The following is a 6,776-nucleotide window of genomic DNA, read 5'->3' as shown; positions in this document are numbered from 1 at the left end:
CCCTAACCAAGTAGTTTTTGTGTCTAAACCTAACCCGAGCATCACCACCTTAACTTAACCAGAGCTTAACCATGCCTTACAATCAGTGTAGTCATTTACTTATGAGCACAAGAACTACAGTAACCTTATGCTTGATGATATAGAAGTCTGTTTGTATTTCATTCCAAATCAAAGTCTTGAATCGGAGATCGAAGGCTAATGGACTGTAATGTGATTTGTATTATAAAAAAAACCTAACATAAGAGGCTGAGATATGGCCAGCAAAGAGGTTAAAGCGTGCCAGCAAAGGTTATTCTGCTGTGAATTGGTTGCCTCAATCCATTTATCGCCACAACAATCCAGACGCTGTGACAGAGTGAGGTGTTAGAAAATCCCTCGTGAAGGACTGTGTCGTGTGTCTTCTGTATGGATTTGTTTGGTGTGTAGCCACAAAAGGGTCTTTACACACAGTTGGTTTTCCTCAAGGTAGTTTCATTTCCTGAATCAATGACTCGTTTTTTGGGGATCTTCAACGCGAGGCTAAGTGATAATCGTTCACTGGCGGGGGGATTTTTGCACTAGCAGCAGCAACTTATGTGACAAACTGAACCCCTTGAAAAAAAAAAGGGAATGACACAGAGATTGCTAGACTTAAGTCTGACCAGTGAATCCTGGTGTTTCAGACCTCCCCATTGCCAGCCTGATCCTGCTAATGAATTCTGCCTCACAGGGTCCGTGCCCAGAGTGGCAGCATGGTACCGGTCACTGAGTGGGCTCAGAGGACAGTGAGGGTGTGAGATGCCATCTGTTGTGCCTGTGTGCTCTCCATTTCCCTTTGCTCAAACTCAACTGGAGAGGAAAAACCACTCAGTCCTCTCCATTTCACTTTACTCAAACTCAACTGGAGAGGAAAAACTACAAAGAAAGATCCTGTCAAGGTACTAAAGACAATGGTTAAGACCTCCTCTGCTTTTTTTTGAGTTTCACAGGAACATAAAAGGAGCAGGGAGGAAAAAAAGTACTTTTAGCACGAATTACAGCTGTCACTCCCACTCCACTTCTTTTTGCACAGGATCAATATAAGCTGTGGACATCCACTGATTTGTAATAATTGCAGAGACCGCTGGCGATTTTAATTTTGAGTCCTTCTGTCATGTCTGTTGTTTGTAAAGCCTCCAGCACAAATTACCTGTTTGTGCATTCTTGTGAAGACAAAAGGTCTCCCTAAAATATTACTCCTGGGTGAATCAAGCTGTATTGGTTTTTATTTGTTTTGATATCTCCTTTTTTAATCTCCGAAACAAGCAACCTTCATATTCCTTCAATCATGACAAATACAAATCATAGTGGCACTTTTAAAGTAATATTTTGAATGTGTTTTTAATGAAACCTTGACTTTTTCTCTTCTAAATCAGAAACTCTAAACTCTTGAACACTGAATGGACACGGAAAAGCATCTAGCAGCAGGCTGGGGTTAGGGGAAGGTTAGTGTTTGACATTTCAATATCTTGCAAATGTACTTTTATCTGTCATGTGTTAGATATGAAAGCTGGTATTTATACTTTTTTTTAAATTATGAAATTGTTAATAGACTGCTCTTAGTAAAGACATATAATCAAAAAAACACTAAAGGACACTTGTCTCTGTATTTCCAGACTTCCTATACACTGCTCTTGAGAAACACTAATCCCTTTGTCATGGTTTGTTGGGCTGCACCTGTCTTGGCTAGCAATGCCAATAAAGCCCATTCAAAACAACGCAGGTGAACCATTTCACACCATGTTTGCTTTTTCACACACTAAAATCGAGCATCCTAAATCATGTTTTTCCCGTGTGAACTCCAGGGAGTCTGGACAAAACGCTGGACATTTAGACTGAGCTCAAAACAAGTGATTCAAGCCCAACCTAAAGCAGACCAGTCTGTTGCTGTTGTGCTGCATGACTCCAAGAAAAAAAACTTACAACAAATCTGAATCCAGTAAAACAGTGACATCATTAAAAACTAAACTCATATTTTCTGTTGTTTTATGGCCTGACAGTCATTTTCTTGTGCAGGCGTGAGTCTAGCTGTTCTGAGGCAGGTTCTGTATCTTACCCAATTACTATAAAACTCCAGAAAAAGAGAGAGGGAAGCATTTAGCATTCCTCAATAGCACTGGCAAAGAGCCCGAGGATACATACAAGAAAATAGGTCTTATCCTTCATCATTAAACTCTAATCATACAATTATTAACTCTACTCCCTGGGTTTAAATTCATGTTTGCACACAAGGTACAAGCCACTATGAAATGAGAAAACAAGCAGACCAAATCAACTCTTTCCCTTTACTGTAATTTCTCGCCATCTGACATTCTCTTACATTCCGTTACTGTACGTTTCTCATTCCCACAGAAAATACGCCAATATCATGCGTGAAATCCGATCTTTGTTGCTCATATATCTGTAGCTTTGCATCGAACAAAAACAGACAAGCATTTCCGCCTTCCAATGTCTCTCCGGTTTAGCTGGGGAACTGAGGCTTATTGTGTCCAATGAAGCAATCCAATTATGAAGCAGGGCTGTGTTACAAGGTTGCCATGACAGAATCAATGAAAACAATATAGGAGAGACCCCATTTTATAAACGTGTTACTTGGAAAAGACCTTACTTTAGAGGGAAATGTCAGCATTCCAGAGTCAGTCAACACCAGCGGTCTGTGAGTCTTTCAAAAATGAAGCCTGAGCTAACAACTAAATGGTTTACAGAGGAGTTAAGAAGGAGCAAGTAAAATAATCAAACAGCCAAGAAAAAGTTCATGCTGCATGGAAGTTTTCTAACAAACGCAGTGTGTCGTATATCTTTACAAAGCATCTTCTTTAATTTAGCAAATTGGCTCCGTAATGCAGAAGAATTCTTCAGTCAAGCATCATTTTTATGCCGATCACAGTAATCACCATCATTCATGTTGTAATTAAATCTTGCAAAGATTTTGGCAACGTATGCTACAGCAAATATACATATTGGAGGTTATCATAACAAAGTTAATGGATTCTTCAGTTACAGTATATTGCCCAAACATTTAGCTTAATGCAACTTCTTGCATGAATTGCATGATCAATGCAATACTACATTCCACTAATTACTTGAGATATTCGCATTTCTGTTCCACGTCATGGAGCAGGAAGCAGCCTTTGAACTACTTTGTGTTGCGCAGTGTGGGTCGAGGCTGCCTCGGTGAACTTGGCTGCATTTCAGACTAGTGTGGAGGAGGATGAAGGCTCACTCCCTTGCCTCTCTCAGTGAGAGAGCAAAGGCCTCACAACACTCTCAACCCACATCTGTAAAGGGAGACGAGGGAAGCGAGGCTGAAGCAAGCCGCCCACATGGCGATTGGAAATGGCGGAGGGGGCACCAGACATGCTACTCCAAAGCGATTGTGGGGGCTATTTGTTTCAAAATCAGTTACTATTTTCAGAGCGATGGAAAAACATAAATCTGCACAAACACCTGGCTTTTGTTTCCTTCCACACAATAAGTTTGATTACATTAACATTATACCTTTTGATGCATCAGGAGCCCTCTTCCTCTTGTAATGCTATAACAAGGTCTTGCAGATCTAACTGGATCAAATACTGATGCTCAGATCTACCTTTAAAATGCTTTCAGACCAAACATACAACATAAATAAGTTAAAAATGAAAAAAAACTTAAAACAAACCAAAATGCATCGCTATAAGCCACATGAGAACTTTCACTATGCTCATTGGTTAGTGGTGTCTGGGGCAGGAGCAAGAACACAGGAAGAAGGTCTTCTCACCAAGAATGCAAAGTAATTTGTCATACTAGACTAGGTCAAATCTTTCACTCTCCAGCTACTGTTGCTTGCGCCTTAATGCCTAGAAGTTGGGTCGGACGGAGGTCACCCCACAATGTGTTTGGGACCTCCTAAAACAAGAGGTGAATGTTCTCTGTGAATAATATAATAATAATAAATCCAGTTTGTATTCTTTAGGAACTAAAATAATAAATGTAACTGACTGACCGTGAGCCAGCTTGGTTAAAATTCCCCAACTTTCCTCCTCCTTCCTGCTTCTGTTCTCCAAGGAGTGTTTACTGCCGGTAATTAGGCCATTAATCAAGTTAATGGAACATCCCTGAATGAACTAACTGTACTCACCCCCAAAGAGCTGTCTCACTTCGCTCTGGGACTCCCCCCTGAGGGCAAGACTTCCTGGTTCATGGCAGAGGAGAGCTGAGCTGGCCCGTCCATCTGTCAAAGACACTTTTTCAGCCTCCATCTCTGAATTCCACATATGTGTGCACCGTGTGAAGGTTACATATCAGATGTACAAACTGTCAGCATGGTCTGCTGCACTGCTGTAGACTGCTGAATTTGTATCAACATTGATAGCAGGTTGTGGCCTTGGTGTAACACCATGATACCTTAGATTTAACGCCACTGTTGTTTCCAAGTTAAACAACCCTTCACTTTGTAAAGCTGTGTAAGCTACTGTACAGCAACCATTCCTGCCAGCAGTGCCTGAAAGCATGCCAATGTCAATGCCAAAAACCTCCAAGATTTGGCAATCTCATGGATAGTTTTTCGTACTGAATCATCTGTCCAAGATTCTACAATATGATGGATGTTTTTTGTGTTAAAGGGCCTTAATGCTAATGTGTTTAAAGAACATTTACTATAACTGTCTGGACATTTTGGATGTGTGGAGTCAGCTATATAGTGTATACTTAAATTGCACCATGTGTAGATTTGAAACATTTTTTTTAATCAATGTTTTGTACTTAGCATTGGTATCAAAAAACAAAAAAAGACGCTGCACAGAATGGTGAAGTCAAGCACGTAAAATAATTTACTTTTTCTCTTTTGAGAGGTAAAAATTGAAGTAACAGAATGAGCCTTCCACACTGTTGGTTTCTTAGAACCATGATTGCCTGAAGAAATGATGGATGTCCAAGAATCCATTCCCCTTTGCTTAGATCATGGTAGATGATGAGTAATTACAGGACAACTGTTAATATCTTCTGACTGGAAAAGAGCGGATCAGCCAGTGGTATTACACTGACCTATTACTACCATGGTTAGAAGTGTTGATGAAAAATGTGTTTGTGCTTTTATAAACAACTTGACAAAGCTGGGTTGAACATTCTCCAAGCGCACATTTCTTGGAAATCTGTCTCCCCCTGACTAATTTAATGTCTAGCTGGAGTCAGTGGGTCATGCAGGTTCATTCAACATTCACTTAACTATCTTTTCTTATGTTTGATTTTCAGTCAATTATTACAGTTAGCTAAACTGCATGTTTCTCACCTTGTTAAACTGTCAGTGTGGATTGACAGACAGTGATTGACAGCCATAGCAAGCTGTGGCAAACAATCAGCAAGGGGTCAACTGAACCGACTCAAAGGGTGGTCCAAAAATGTATGATTTTTTTATGATCATTGATATTTGCTGCTTAAATATAATCACCGGATTGCAGGAACTGTATGATAAAAAAAGACAAAAAGTGGAGTATCAAAACCATAACCATTCTCTGTCTAAGTGATTAATGGGGTTGCATTGGCTCCACTTCCTCGAAGCGTCTATGATGGTGGGTTTATTTTCAGGAATTGCAGCAAATCAATTCCCTCCATCTCACCAGATGCGTACAGTCAACAAGCATGTGCATGAAATAAAACCCAGTGTTTTGCCTGTGGTTGTCTCACCAGTGTTCTCCCGCTGGCCATTTTCTTCACTGTCTCTGGAGTATTCAATCTTCTGCCACGCCAGCAGACCACAGCTCATCCCAACCTGCCTCCCAAACAAGCTGTGGTGTAATTGCTTGTCAGAGCTGTCTGCGTGCCTGTTTTTCTTCTCGCCGGCACGCACCTGACAAGAAACACATATTTACACACAAAAATGAAATTACAGGCAATTTGAAAACAGGAGCTTAGGAGGCAACGCCTGCTATCGAGCTGTCCAAGTCGATGAACTCCTCTCACCCCTGGCTCTATATCAGCTCGGGAACAAAAAGGGGAAGATGGAGAGGAAAACAGAAAAAAAGGAAAGACACTTGGGAATTCTAGTTTGAACTCCATGTCATTCCTTCTACACTTCTACACTACACTTCCTCTACTGCTCACTTTTCCTTTTTCTTGATTTGATAAAATAGCCATTTTTTTCTTATGCAAACTACATTACCAATCTTCAAATTGTTTCATGAAGTCAAGTTATTCAAAATGATACAAAGAGCCAGCAAGCTGAATGAGTAAAGCTCCACAGGTCATCCTGTAGTGGTGTTACAATGAAATACTTTAACAGATTGATGCCAAAAAAGAACTCATTATAACATGACTTTCTGATTTGCTATCATAATTGCCTACGTTAACTAATTACTCTGACTCATTCAGATGAAGTGCCTGCCTCTGGAACATTTACTGTAAATACTAATTATAGCTAAATGGGGGAAAGTCATAGGATAACTATGTATATTGGAACAAACAGCTGCAGCTTTCTAAATGATACATTTTTACCATTGATTTGTTGATATCTGTGTGTAATGGATTCAGAGGCAAATTAAACTGATTATACAAGAACTTTGACGCTTTTAATTTCTAAGTGACTGTACGAATTCAAACAGTCGTGAGTGCAGATGTGTTGAAGTGTAAGATGATAATGTTTAGCTCAGTTTTCACCCAAATCTCTCTCACAAATCGCTTATAAGCTGCTGTCTGTTTCATGATGAAAGAAAATGGGAAAACAGTCTTACCAGTGATTTCTGCTGGTTTGTGCAAAAGAGAGATGCGATTACAGCCTCATAAAA

Source organism: Scomber japonicus, chromosome 24 (assembly GCF_027409825.1).
Source record: "Scomber japonicus isolate fScoJap1 chromosome 24, fScoJap1.pri, whole genome shotgun sequence".
NCBI lineage: Eukaryota > Metazoa > Chordata > Actinopteri > Scombriformes > Scombridae > Scomber > Scomber japonicus.
The sequence above is the reverse complement of the archived record's forward strand: the minus strand, read 5'-3'. Positions refer to the sequence as shown.